At 42.1% G+C, this 13,460-nt stretch overlaps 1 long non-coding RNA gene across 2 annotated transcripts; it reads right to left on the reverse strand.

Moving 5' to 3' along the window:
- Positions 1-1,439: 1,439 nt before the first annotated feature.
- On the reverse strand, positions 1,440-13,232 carry LOC133209868 (uncharacterized). 2 transcript variants are annotated; one of them, XR_009724782.1, is made up of 5 exons: positions 11,096-13,232; positions 10,837-10,929; positions 10,647-10,735; positions 5,673-5,780; positions 1,440-2,382 (listed from the first exon to the last, which is right to left on the reverse strand). It is a non-coding gene; the product is annotated as an uncharacterized LOC133209868 (long non-coding RNA). The 2 variants fall into 2 exon arrangements; XR_009724781.1 differs by lacking the exon at positions 10,647-10,735.
- Between the last annotated feature and the right edge of the window lie 228 nt (positions 13,233-13,460).

Consider the following 13,460-nt stretch of genomic DNA (forward strand, 5'->3'; position numbering starts at 1 on the left):
ATGAGTGAAGGACATGACCAGCAAAGGAGACCAGCCTGCCTGACCCAGCTCCTCTCCCTACTGCTGGAAACAGGCTACAGGCTGTGTTGGTTTCAGATAGCACCACAGTCATACAACATCTGAAGGAAGTTACACAACTTACATATTTAAAGTAGCAGGCAGATAAATTATAAAATAATCCAAAGATGCTGTGCAAATAAATTGTGTTATATGTGCAGTAATGCTGTATCTGTAGCTTACTCTTGCAAAAATACACATCACTGCCAGAGTTCATGGAGAAAAAGGTGGATTTAGGGGAGTCTTCCAAGCCTAAGAGGGAATGAAAATGGAGTGTGTGTGACTCAGACAAAACTGAGTTAAGAAAGCCGTATTTTCACCCTCAGGGAATAGCTAAATCAATTTGAAAAACTTTAGTTTATTACTGCAGGCAGCCTAATGGAGAGGTTTCAGAGTTAAAATAAAGTTACAGAGGTAAAGTGATAAGGTATTCAGCAGGACTGAACTTCCAGAGAAATCTGTGGCACTCTGCATTGTAAAATATGGATTTATTTAAGCCTCTCTCCTTAAAAAATACCAGCCTAAATGACACCAGCCTACCTATCTTCCTTTTACCTTATTTGGTGGTAATAGTCATTAGTACATTTCAGTTAAGGACACACTCTTCCCCAGCCCGTTATTCTTTAAGGTCTATCGCTCTCCAGTGTGACCTCATGAATAAGAAATTCTCAGTAAGAAATTCTCTCCAGAATGCAGCAAAAGGAGAAACATGACTTAAGGATGTCATGGAGTGGCCTGGATTCTCAAGCTGCTAGAGGAGGGGAAAATGACTGGCAACTCTGGCATTCAAAGAGGTGTGTGTTTTGCCTTCAAGGACACAATCCAGCACTTTGATTCAGAATGAATCAGAAGTGTTACACAGATCTGATTTCTAATATTCTAGATTTTCTAATGCAAATGTTGCTTGTTTGTGAAGAGCCATGAAGACTGTTACATGGAAAGCCAAATCATCCAGGAGAGACAGTCCTACCATCCTGGGAAAAGAGAAACCAGGTAAAACCAGTATTGAATGATTTTCTAAATAGGAAGATGGTTCCCATGTAAGGAAATCAACATGCCACGGGCGATGTGTGTCCAAGAAAAACACAAACTGAGAGGGTGATTTCTTCATGCTGTTGCCTGTGCCTGCCAGTTATCCAAGCTGCAACAAGGACAAATGCTCTTAAACATATGCAGAAGGAAGGAGAATGAAGACCCCACTGCCATAGTGAGGTCCAAACTGTTGGTAGGTATTGTCATCAGAGCCATGGTGACTCAGAATCAGGTCTGGTCTAAGGCATGATCTGCCACTGCTGGCTTATAGTTAAGGCAGTGAATGGATGACTGAGAGGAGACCTGATGTCTACCTGCAGAAGGGATCTATTTCACGTGGTTTCCTACTTTGTTGTTTTTATAATTTCTAACATTGCAATTATCAGAATTTATCATTTCTCTTTTAACTCTGAGCTTCTTTGGCAACTGGCATGCTCTCAGATGACACAGGAGAGGTGCTCCTGAAGAGACAAATCCATACCAGGCAATGTCAAATATAAGCCCTGTGGGATGCCAGCAGACCAAGTGTGGAAGTCCCAGAGGCCCCACTAAATTTCAGCAAATTTTCAGAGGTTTTGTCAAGTGCCAGGTAAGACTTGAGAATTTTCCTCCCCGTTTCAGTGTTGTTCAGTGTCAACCCATCAGTGCTGGGAACCTGGGAACAACCTGTGCTATCATACATTAGCACTCAATATTCCTTCAGAGGGGTTTGTTGTATGTAGCGTGTTAATGTGCAGCAGAGCATGCAGAGATTACCATATCACTATACAAGATATAAGAATTAAGGACTAAGCTTTCTTGAAATTATTGATTGCAGTAATAGTGCAAGGTTACAAAAAAGGCAGTTAAAAGGACATAATCTCTTTTCTGCTTTAGAAAGCGTCACTTCTGTTTTCTTGTGATTAGAGTTGCAGAGAGGAAATGGTATTACACAGGATTACCTCTCTTACTACTAAAGCTGCCAGGATTACCACTTCCATTGTATACTTTCACTGGCTGTAGGCTGCTGCTTTCTGTTATCACCCTGAAAAGAGACATTGGTACAATCCAATGCAGTACAGCCTGGAAAATATTGATTAGTGGTTTTGCTGCACTTACAGCAATCATTTCTCTATGAGGAGCATGTAAAGAACATGATTCAGAAGAACTGTGAATGACATGCTTAATTTGGGTACCATCTCCCAACCTCATGCAAATGCCTTTGGTTCTATGTAGCTGTTTCCAGGAGAACCAGTTAAACAACTGCTTGAAAATCATATCCTGCAGATGTAGAAAGGTTGAGACAGAGGAGTCCTACAAGAGAAAGAAAATAAGAAATATAAATAGCACAAATTGAATAATGGTCAATACAAGTATAAACACTCCCCTCCCCCTCCTGGAAGGATACAGATATGATCCACAGGACAAAGCATGAAAGGCAGAATAAAAGGTAAAGTTGAATAGCAGATCTTACTGCTAACACTTATCTTGGATGCTTGAATATGTTGAGAGCGCTGCTAGGAATTTAAATAGAAAATATAAAGGCAAGGCTGCTAAAGGCAAGGCTGCTTGGTATTTTCCACTGGTTTTGATATTTTGCCCTGGCTCCTCAACCATCTCCCAGATCTTCACCAGGGGGCCCTGTCCCTGCAGGATGATACAGGAAGACAGTGGTGGAATAGTGGGACTCTATAAATTTGTCCTAAATTTTTCACTGAAACAAGAAAACCCCATGGGGTGTTCTGAATTCAGCATCTCTGAAAGAAGTATCTGCCATTAAAAAACTTCCATCTTAATCTTTTGCTGTCATTCAAAGCACTTCATAACATTGCCTACAAGACAGGATCCTTTGTTCAGACATGAAGAAACAGAGACTTACGACATATTATTACTATTTCCTACTACTCTTCACATTTATTTGCTTTGGAAAATCAGAGATTCTGCAAAACATTATTTGCTGAAGTCATCTGGGGTCAATGACTGCACATGTTGTAATGTCTGCTGTACTCTAAACTCACCTCTCTCTTGCCTGAAAATTAAAGGCAATCCAAGCTCTGCAATTTGAAGACAACCTGGACTGGATTCTCTGTGACCTATTTTTGGCAGGAACAGAAACCAGAGCAACCACTTTGCATTGGGCACTGGTCCATATTTTGACTTATGCCAGAGAAGAGGGGAGACTAATGAGGTCACATGCAAAAACCACCTGGACTGTGCTTTCTCAGAGAACACACCAAGGTCAGCACAGAACGTAAAGGTAAAAACTTGGAAAACTGCATCCAACTGGAAATTCGTACTCTTTGTGAACTGACAAATACATCTTTGATTCATTGAGAATCATGGACCCACCCAGGCCCGTCAGCTTCATCTTGCTGCCCTGCACCTTAGCAAAAAGTAGTTATTCTTTCTTCCTTTCCATGAGAGTCAGAATGAAAGCAGAGGGTGCTGGGCGTGTAACAAGCCTGCAAGATGACAGTAGAAGAGTGCAATGTCCCTGCAACTGTGTTGCTGAGCACAAGGAGTTTCCTAGGCCTCTCCCAGGGTGGTCCTGATGAGGCAGTAGTGCTCTCAGTTGCACGTTCAATGAGAGAGGAGGAACCCCCATTCATAGCATCCAGCTGCAACACAGGATCAAAACCATTTTTCCTTACAGGTCACCACTTTTGTCTCCAAGTACAGCCTCTTCTGAGCAGTGTCAGACAGTCTGGTGAAAGTCCTTCAAATTCCTGATAGTGAAGATGGACAAAACTGAAAAAAAAAATAATAAATCTCTCAGAGAAAGGTTTATTTGGGCAGAAAGCCATGCTGGCAATTCCTGGGCTCTCTTGCAAGGTCTTTTGAAGCATTTTGCAATGTTTTGCTGTCTTTCACAATGTTTCTGAAGAATATCAAATCTATTAGATTTGGTTTTAGTCTTCCATAAATTTTTCCCATTATTATGTCTCTCCATCCTGGAGCCATCCATACAGTTACTGCATATAAAATCTTATTAGGGCATTAGCTGAGAATGTTTTAGTGCATTAGAAGGAAACAATCACCAGAGAGTGTAATATAATTTCTGTACAGGGTAGTTCTCTGTCTATTGTCACTGGAGTAGTTAAGTGGGAATGTACTTGTGACAGCAAGAGCCCTAGGAGCTCAAGCAGGAGGGACTCTGAAGTAGACAGGATACAGACAAAGATTCTCACTGCAGCTAAAACAACCAGTGAGTCTGCCAAAAGGAGTGGTCCTGTGTCTTTTGTCCTTGGCCATGTTCTCACACTGCTTACTGAGACAGCAGCCAGCAGGTGTGTTCAGAGTGCTGAACAAGCAGAAAACGATTACTGCAGATAAAACTAAAAGGCTTTCTACAAGATCAGCCATATGAATCCAGTCACTTTATAGCTCTGTGGTTGCTAGATCCAGCCCCAGTGAAAGGGAAAATGAAGGGATGTGACTGCTTGTTTTCAAGGCATCTTGTTTATACATTGATTACAGGCTGGCTATACTATGAAACCACATGAAGCAGCTTGCCCAGAATCACAGAAATCTGTAGCACAACAGGGAATTGAACCAGGTCTTTAAAGTCTAAGCTAATGTCCACAGGGGGTACCACCCTTGTTCTCACTGTGATAGTCAAAAAATGGCCCACCTCAGTTCACCTGACCTGTTCTTCCTGCTCACTCTGTGCACAGCTCAAGGGACACACTCCATTTGCATTCACTTGGGACTAGATGTTAATTTGCCTGTGCTGTCCAAGTGCTCCAACAGGGCTAATGCCTGAGGGAGTGTGGATCAGGGGGCTGGGGGGTTCTGCAGCTAGTATGTCACAGCTGAGTAAGAAGGGACATGAGGACAGCAATGTTTTCTAAAAGTAAAATTTTCGTGGGTGTTCTTGTCTTTCTTTGTGTCTGGATTTCTCTGATATTTCTGAACATCCAGAGGGCCAAAGGAAGCTATTTCCAGAACTGACTCCGCTACCCTTAACTGGCAAGCTGTGGGCACTGGACTTCCAAATTCCCCATGAAACACTTTTGAAGGTACTGATACTTTTTATGGTTTTATGAATATTTCAGGTGTAGACTCCTAACATAACCTTGGCTAGAATGTAAAAGCACCTTTCTGGTCCTTCCTGGCTTTAGCGTGAACTGTGAACTTTCTAGGCAGAACTTCAGGCCCTGTGATTCCCTGTTGGACTTTAGAGAGGAGTAGGGGTGAATAGAAAGGGCCTGTAGCAACAGCTGGAAATGGTGCAAATCACTGAATGGTCCCCAGTCAGAAATAATGCCTAAGGAATTCTGTCACTACAGGACAAGTTTCAAGGAAGGAGGAAAGGAAACAGGAAGAATAAGCAAAACTCACCAATGAGAGGCAGATAGCAAAGCTTATTTGCTTGACTCCTGTACCCCTTATTTTGGCTGTTTGCCACTTATATGGCCACTGGCTGGTTATGTCTTGGCACAGCAAGGCCCTGGAAGGCTTCCTGAGACAGAGGCCTGGCCTGGTCAGTGTAGGAGCAGAAAAGCAGGTGAAACTGAGGCATACTGGAGGTGTTACTGCTCCAGGTCAGTCCTTCCCATTGGGGATAGGCATGAAGGGGAAAGGACAAAGAAAAGCTTTGTTACCTGTGGTGTTACGATTTTGCAGGTTGCTCTAAGACAAAAATTTCCCCAGAGTTCTGCTTGTTTTGGGAAGGTGTTGCAAGTGTCAGTAATCATCAGAGCTGATGCGCACTGCAAAGCAACCAGGTTGATAGAAAAAATCTTAATCCTTTTGACTACATAAGTAAGCAGCGGCACAGAACTGCACCTAGGTGACACTGTATTTGGTATGGTACAGTATCAACACACTGGTTTTCCAGCATTTTCATTTTTTTCCCTTGGAGAGTGTAGAGGCACAGAAAGATGTGTGAAGTTACTGACATTCCTTCAATGTGGTCTACACACTGCATCTACCAAACAAGACCCACGGGACCCTTTTCTTTCTCCATGTGCTGCTGGAAGAAGGATTCAAGCTCAGGATTCATGCTATGACCACATCTCTGGCTATTCTCAGAAATGCAGCAATGCTGGTAAAAAGGAGTCTGTAAGCCTAGGAGGTATGAGACTAGAAGCAGCGACAAAGGTCCCTATTTTCCCAGGTACAGGAGAAATAAGAGGCTCTGCAGTTCCTTTGGGTACTAGATGGAATCCAACTCAGGGATTCAAGCACGTGTTTCTTTTTTCCTCTTCATCCTACTTGGGCTATTAAGGCAAAAGACTGGACTTCAACTGGTGTGAGAACAATTACTCAAATTACTCTCCCTTACAGAAAACAGCCATTGCTCACAGCAAGTGCCAGCAGTAGGTGCCTGATCATATTTGCATGCGTTTTCAGCATGGTCAGCATATTTTAGAATCCCTAGCTACACATTTGTTTTCAAAAATTGCAAAGGAGGAGCCTTTGCCTGCACCTACCTCCAGAGAGATGCAAACCTGCTTATAGATGTTCCTGAACCACATATGTGAGTTCCGCAATAGAACGTTACCAGTGGATTCCAATGAGCAAACTGCAGAAGCAGGATACACGGAAACTCTGCTCAGCTTTATAAATGGTGTTTTTTTACCAGATCCCTCGAAATCCCTACAGCAGAGATATGCCTTTTCATCTTGCAAGTGTCCATCATATATTACCAGAGTGCTGCAACTGCTCAGCAAAACCTTTGGAGGTCATCTAGTACAACCCCCTGCAATGAGCAGGGACATCTTTAACTGGATCAGGTTGCTCAGACCACATCCATCCTGGACTTGAATGTCTCCAGGGATGGTGCATCTAGCACCTCATCCTTACCTCCTATCCCATACAGTCACAAGCTAGCTGATGTTGCTATCTGAAATTCTTGAGCAAGGTACCACTATCTCATCTTCCCTCCCTCTGTGAAATCAGGTCTTTCTCAACCACTCAGGATTGAAGAGTTTAAAACTGGTCTCTAGTTTACAGGTGCCAGAGACAGTTCTGATTTGCAGAACTACTGACAACCCAAACTCTGGCAGCAATCAGTAGAATCTGTAGGAGCTAAGTCCTTCCCAAGCAGCTCATGATACTCAACACATCTCTGATAAGATACTCCAGATCAATGGCTGTTTGAAAAGTTTGGCTTAATTGCCTCACTGCACCAGCCTTAGCAAGCGCAATGCTCAGTCCAGTGATGAGCAAACATTCCCATCTAATGGCTGCACATGTTAATTGCAACTATAATTTCTACTTTAACGATGAAGGCTGTTCCTTGTGTAAATACTGATACACCAAAGTAGCTGTATGATCGGAAAATAAATAAACGTGGAAAGATAATAAAAGCAATATTTATGATTTTGCAGTATCCATCAATAACCTCTGGTGGGGTAATGTAAATGGAATAAATCCCATTCTGGGTAACATGACATGGTTGTTGCGATGATGGCTATGTGTACTGCTGATATGTGAATAACAGCCATGAATAGTAATGAAATGCATTAATAACAGTGAAAGCCTTTTAAGATTTTAATAGTGAAACATGATTCCAACCTCTCCTTTCCTGACAGCAAGATTAAATTTCTCCCACCCATTTATTAGGCAATGCCAAAGGCTGTGAAACAGCCCTTAGACAACAGAAACAGTCTTGGAGCTCTAGCATAAGAGTACCACTAAGATGTGGAAGGGACTTTCTGAAAATGCCTCATATATTTATGTCATCATGTTTCTCTGGGTGGCCAGGATGTATGGTAGTACATACGCACTCTGAGAGGAAAATACCACTGATACAGCTGAATGTGTTTCAAGCAGTGAAGGATGCCCTGGGCACGCAGAATAATTTTGTGAGAGACCTGTGGCATCCTTTTTTAGAGATGCTGTTGGAGGCCCTTACAGAACTTTCCATTGCTGTGTGTACTGAAACATTCTTAGCAGAACAAGCTGTTCAGAGAATGGAGTTTGGTACAATGACTTCATCTATCCTTAATGCCTCTTTTCAAGATGAGCTGCTTTTGGCAGCAAGATGAATGCAGTAGAACCACTGCTCCGTGTCCTTCTCACACTGGGCCCCAAATATACATTCAGCACACAAAATTCATGTTTCCCATTTACTTGCATAGCCTGTTCAGTTCTTAGTTACTGAGCATGTTACCGAGAAGTCTTTGCACTAAAAGATGTAAAACTGTAAAAATGTCAGCTAGCAGGACCTAGCATGTTTTGAGTGCATGGTTCTAGACAAAGAAGCAGAAAAGGAGACAGGCATGGAACTTGTTTCCCACAAAAATGGTAAAGTAGATGTGAAAAAATCAGCACCAACACCTCTGATTCCCCACATAAATACTGCTAGGGAGACTTTCAAACTCCTGGTGGTAAATCTTGGAAGCACTACGACTGCACCAGTCCTGCTTATGGAGATGTCAGTCCCATACTTCTGCCCAGTCCTTCCCCATTCTGTTGCAGGCATTATCTTTGCCAATGGGCACACCTGGAAGGAGCAGAGACACTTCAACCTGACAGCTCTTAGCAATCTAGGCCTAGGGAAAAAAAAGCCTGGAAGCCTGGCTTGCTGTCTGATTGAGGTCTTTGCCAGAGAAAAAGGTGAAATATAGATCTGTAGGTGATTGTGATGACATGGGTTTACTCTCCTTGTTGCCAACCCTGCTTTTTCTACTGGAAGTAGCAATTTCTGCAGTAGGTTTGATGGGAGGTTTACACAGCTGACGCTTTCACAATTCATTCTGCCCTTGACTGGAACACCACGCCTGACTCACTGCTTTCATGTCAGTCCTTTATGGGAGAAAGTGATAGATGAGACACTGTTAAATTGTGCTGATTATGCACTTTTCTATAGGATGGACTCTTTCCGTCACTCATTATAAGGTGCCTGCAGAACAGTCTCCTAGTTGGACTTCTGCATCTTGATTCTTGCAGGCTCAGCTATTTGTGTAATCCCATGCAAATCAAGAGCAGGCTGGATGGGAGTTCAGGGTAAACAAAACAGCCTATGAAAGAAATTAACAATGCAGCTTTCCTGTCTGTCAGCATGGATCTCTCTGTCCCACTCCCCTCTTCCATCAACAACATGATTGCTGATGTGCTTTTTGGACAGTTTCTCTACAGAGACTGCCATGTGCCAGAGGCTCCTCAGAGGTTTCCAGGCCATGTTAGAATTCCATGGCACCTACCCTTTGGATAAGCAAGGACTGACCTGTTCCTTGTAACTGTTATCAAAGCTTGACAGCATTTCTCAGTGAGCTGTGGCATTAAATGGTTGTTTGCCAATGCACAGAGAGGAAGGAGAGCTCTTAACTTTGCTAAAATCAGCACTCACTTCTGATCCCCCTGCAACTGTTCCTGGCTTGCTTTGTTTACAGGCCCATTCAATCTCTTGCAAGAGCTGCCTTCAGAGAGACTGATCTAATTTTATATTGACATTATTCAGCATCAAGTTTGTCCTGGAGCCAGAATCAGGTTTTTCCTCTTAGCTTGTGCCTTAAAGGGTTTTGTAATATCCCTTATTTCCTGTATTAAACTGGGCTGCAAGAACTATCCAGGAAAAAAAAAAAAAAAGACAAGCTAACATGGTTGTGGCTTTGAGAACTACAGCCAAGTGGTTACTTAAGATTTAGCAGGGAACAGATGAATTTGGAAAGACTTCACATGGAAGAAAAACTGCACTCAAGGGCATTTAGATCACTCAAATCTGAAAGTTACTAGTGAAGAGCAGGCAAACTGGAAAGTTAACTGTATAGTTATGTTCATCCTTCACACACTTCCCTTTAAGATAATTTTTTTAAAAATCAAGTAATCATTTATTTCCTATAGTCAGATAAGTAAGACATCTGGGTCATAGCAATGGTTAAACATGGCTCTGCTGTGAATATTATAATGGATTAAAACTTAAGCAGGGGAAGTTTAGATTGGATATAAGGAAGAAGTTCTTTACTGTAAGGGTGGTGAGGCACTGGAATGTGTTGCCCAAGGAAGCTGTGAATGCTCCATCCCTGGCAGTGTTCAAGGCCAGGTTGGACAGAGCCTTGGGTGAGATGGTTAAGTGTGAGGTGTCCCTGCCCATGGCAGGGGGTTGGAACTGGATGATCTTAAGGTCCTTTCCAGCCCTAACTATTCTATGAGTCTATGATTCAAGCTTTAAATGCACTATGAGGCCAAGATGTCATGGTGTTCCTTCTGGTTGTGTTTCTGGGCACAGTTCTACAATTTCCTCTCACTGTTGAGGCACTTAAGCACTATGTTAACAAGACTGCTGCGGGCACTAATGCACTTGCAGGATCTTTGAAAATGATGAGATCAGGAACTACCAGAAGAGCTGGGTGCCTGCAGAGCCACAGAATTTCATTGATGCATACCAATCTCATGTTAAAGGCAACAAGTAGTTGTCTCTTGTGCAGATGCAACATATTTTAAATGCTTGTAGCTAAGACATTTCCAGCTGCACTCCTACTTCCTTTTCCTCCTGAGATACTGTTCAGCTATTTCTTCATTTGAATTCAGCCTCTAAAGCAAAGTACTTCTTGAAGGTGCTGAAGTTGTGTTCTTTGGCAGCCAGCACAGAGTAATGTTGTTCCATCCTAGACTGAAAGAAAGCTTACTGTACGCTGTCTTCCTCAGTCAGCAAGATTATTTTTTAACAGAGCTACATGGCTGCTGTCTTACCAGCTTCATCAACTCAGTATGCACTCTGGGATGAAAAGAAGCTCTGTTGATTGAGATTTGCTATGCTATTAAAACAGTCTTAAATCTTGTTGTCTGTCTCATATCTATTGGCAAAAGACGACCCACCCTCTACAGCACAGATCTCAGAGATCATGTTTCTCTTCATAGTGGGCTCAGACACCACCATCACCTTATGCTGAGCTCTCCATAATGGTGCATCTGGAAGTACAAGGGGAGAAATGTGTGTACCCACACTTATACATGTCTCTGTCCTTGCTCATGGCAGAGTAATAGACACAATGCATTTGAATCAGGTGCTCTAAACCTGCAGCATAAGGTGTCTTGGGAATTTTTAATTTCTGCATAGAGTCTACACATCAGATACCTTCTTAAATACTCATTATTAGTCCTTTTGTTCTGCAGAACAAGTCTAAGAAGAGTTGGATGCTGTGATTGGTCCATCCTGTGGAACTAAACATAAGAACCAAGTGATCTTGCTATATGTAAGTGCAGTTCTAAATGAGATTATGTGTTATAGCAGCAGAAGGTTTATGAGTACCCAGGATAACACACTGCAAGACTTCCGTATTACTAAGGAGATATTAATGCCACTAAGGTATCTTAACACCACAAAAGTTTGGGGACAATCCTTAGACAGAGCAAAGCCAAGCAAGAGATCTCTCATATTTTGTTCCTGGTTGCAAAACTATCCAAAGGTGAGTTTGAGCAACTTTTGAGGAAGTCTTCATTGTGAATAGGATGCTGGACAGTATCTACATCCTACAATATGAATAAACCTGTACACCTCTCCTTTTGCACAGCTTTACCATTTTTCCATACAGTTTACAGTTTACTTTTATCATTTTAATATACAGTATTTCAAGTGTTAGATCAGTATAAAGGTACCAGTATAATGACCCTAGGCTTCTTTTAAATGGTACAAGCTATATATAAACCCCCCAGAAATTCTAGAATAACAGTGTCTGTATATGCATTTATTGTACCAGCAGAGTACTTTAAATCCATACCCAACCTCATGCAGGTTGGCTTCCCAATGGATAATACCTATGTGGCTTTAGGGGAACATGTCTTTGACAAAATCAAGATCAGAATCAGGGGTCTCGATCAGTGTTGAGCCTGCAGTTCAGTGGTGTTTGGGTTTTTCCCCCCCAAGTCTCTGATTACTGTAATTACTGCATCCTCTGGTGTTCTAAAATAACTCTTTAAGAATAATATAATAATTTCTAAATAAGCCGTTCTGTAGGAGATAGCACAGTGCGACCCTATTTTTCACTCCAGAATAATTAGTTGGCACTTGCATTGGGCAATTTCAAGCGAGCAATTGATATCTTTGCGGTCTAAGTCAAGCCATTGGTTTTTGGCTCTGTGAAGAAGATCTTTGTATGTTCATTTTGTCTTTCAGTGGGGCACCTTAATTTTCCTCAACATATTTTCTGCCCTGTATAATCAAGAGCAGTGGGAGAGTCTTTGACAGTTTGACCCTGGTCATTTCACAGACAAGATGGAAACTATGAACAGAGAAACTTTTACACTGTTTTCTGCAGGTAAGAGCAATCCTCAATATTACCTACAGGTGTCCTACTGTGACTGTTTCACAGGCTAAGGCTTTCTTAATATCTGATCTCCTGCTACATTTATTTATTTATCTCCATAAATATCTTTATTTATTTCCATAGTAAAGCCTAGGTAGCAAAAAAATGGAGGTGGTGATTTTGGAAACAATTTGCATAGCACATTTTTTTCTGAAATACTTTCGTAAACTGCTGGTCTTCAGAGCACAGAGGTCCCATTTATGTGTAACTGCAACTAACTAGGAAATTCTTTATGAACCTTTAAACCATTTCTGCTGGTATTTATTTCTAAATTATTTTCTGTGTCTTCTAAGATTATGAACACGGGTTTGAGCCCATAAAGCAACAGGATGGTGTTCCAGTGGTAAAGATATTTAGTCTAAGACTTGGGTGACCCCTTTTTTTCCCGTTCTGCCATACTGCTGTGATTCTGGGGATGTTGCTGAGACACCCATTGCCTTTGCTTCCAAAGAGTAAAACAGGAATATCAGTACCATATTTCTGTGCCTTGCAAGGAAAAATACACTCGGATGGTATAGTACATGGGCATGTAGTACCTTACATGTGTTGAATACCCTTTTTTCATAGACCTGAACTACAGGCTATGGATTTGCTCTCTCTCCATATCACAAATTGTTGGAGAAACAGAAACTACATCATTCAGAAATCCATTTAGTAATTCTGCCAGATAGCAGAAATTATTGGTAAGAGGTTTGCAAAACAGCATGAGAAGATTCTGTGCACAAAGGGTAGCTTGGGAGTGGGTTCAGGAAGTGTGAGGAAACGCTGGAGGAGGGACAGTCTCCCCTGCCCTCTATAAACTGTCCCTTATCATCTGCTGCTCCGGGTGTTGCAGGCTCTCCACTTGTATGGTAGCTTCCTTTCCCTGAACTCTACCCATGTCTCATGCTAGAGAAATAGCATCAGCAGCCATAGCAATGAGTCACTGATCTTGGCAGATCCATTCACAGGATGGAGTGGAAGACGTTGATGACATTCCCCAACCGCATCTGTACGAGGCTTCTACTGTCCCTCACTATACACTGAAGGGAAAAGATAGAGATGGTGGTGGGGCTGGGTCTTGCTTGTCACCAGAGGAGAAAAGTTGGACAGGCCCCTTAAAAAGTGACTGCTTGAATCCTAAAACTGTATCTGCCA

This window comes from Neopsephotus bourkii, unplaced genomic scaffold (assembly GCF_033783945.1).
Source record: "Neopsephotus bourkii isolate Nb327-2 ecotype Australia unplaced genomic scaffold, CSIRO-AGI_Nbou_v1 NB_369, whole genome shotgun sequence".
NCBI classification, from domain to species: Eukaryota; Metazoa; Chordata; class Aves; order Psittaciformes; family Psittacidae; genus Neopsephotus; species Neopsephotus bourkii.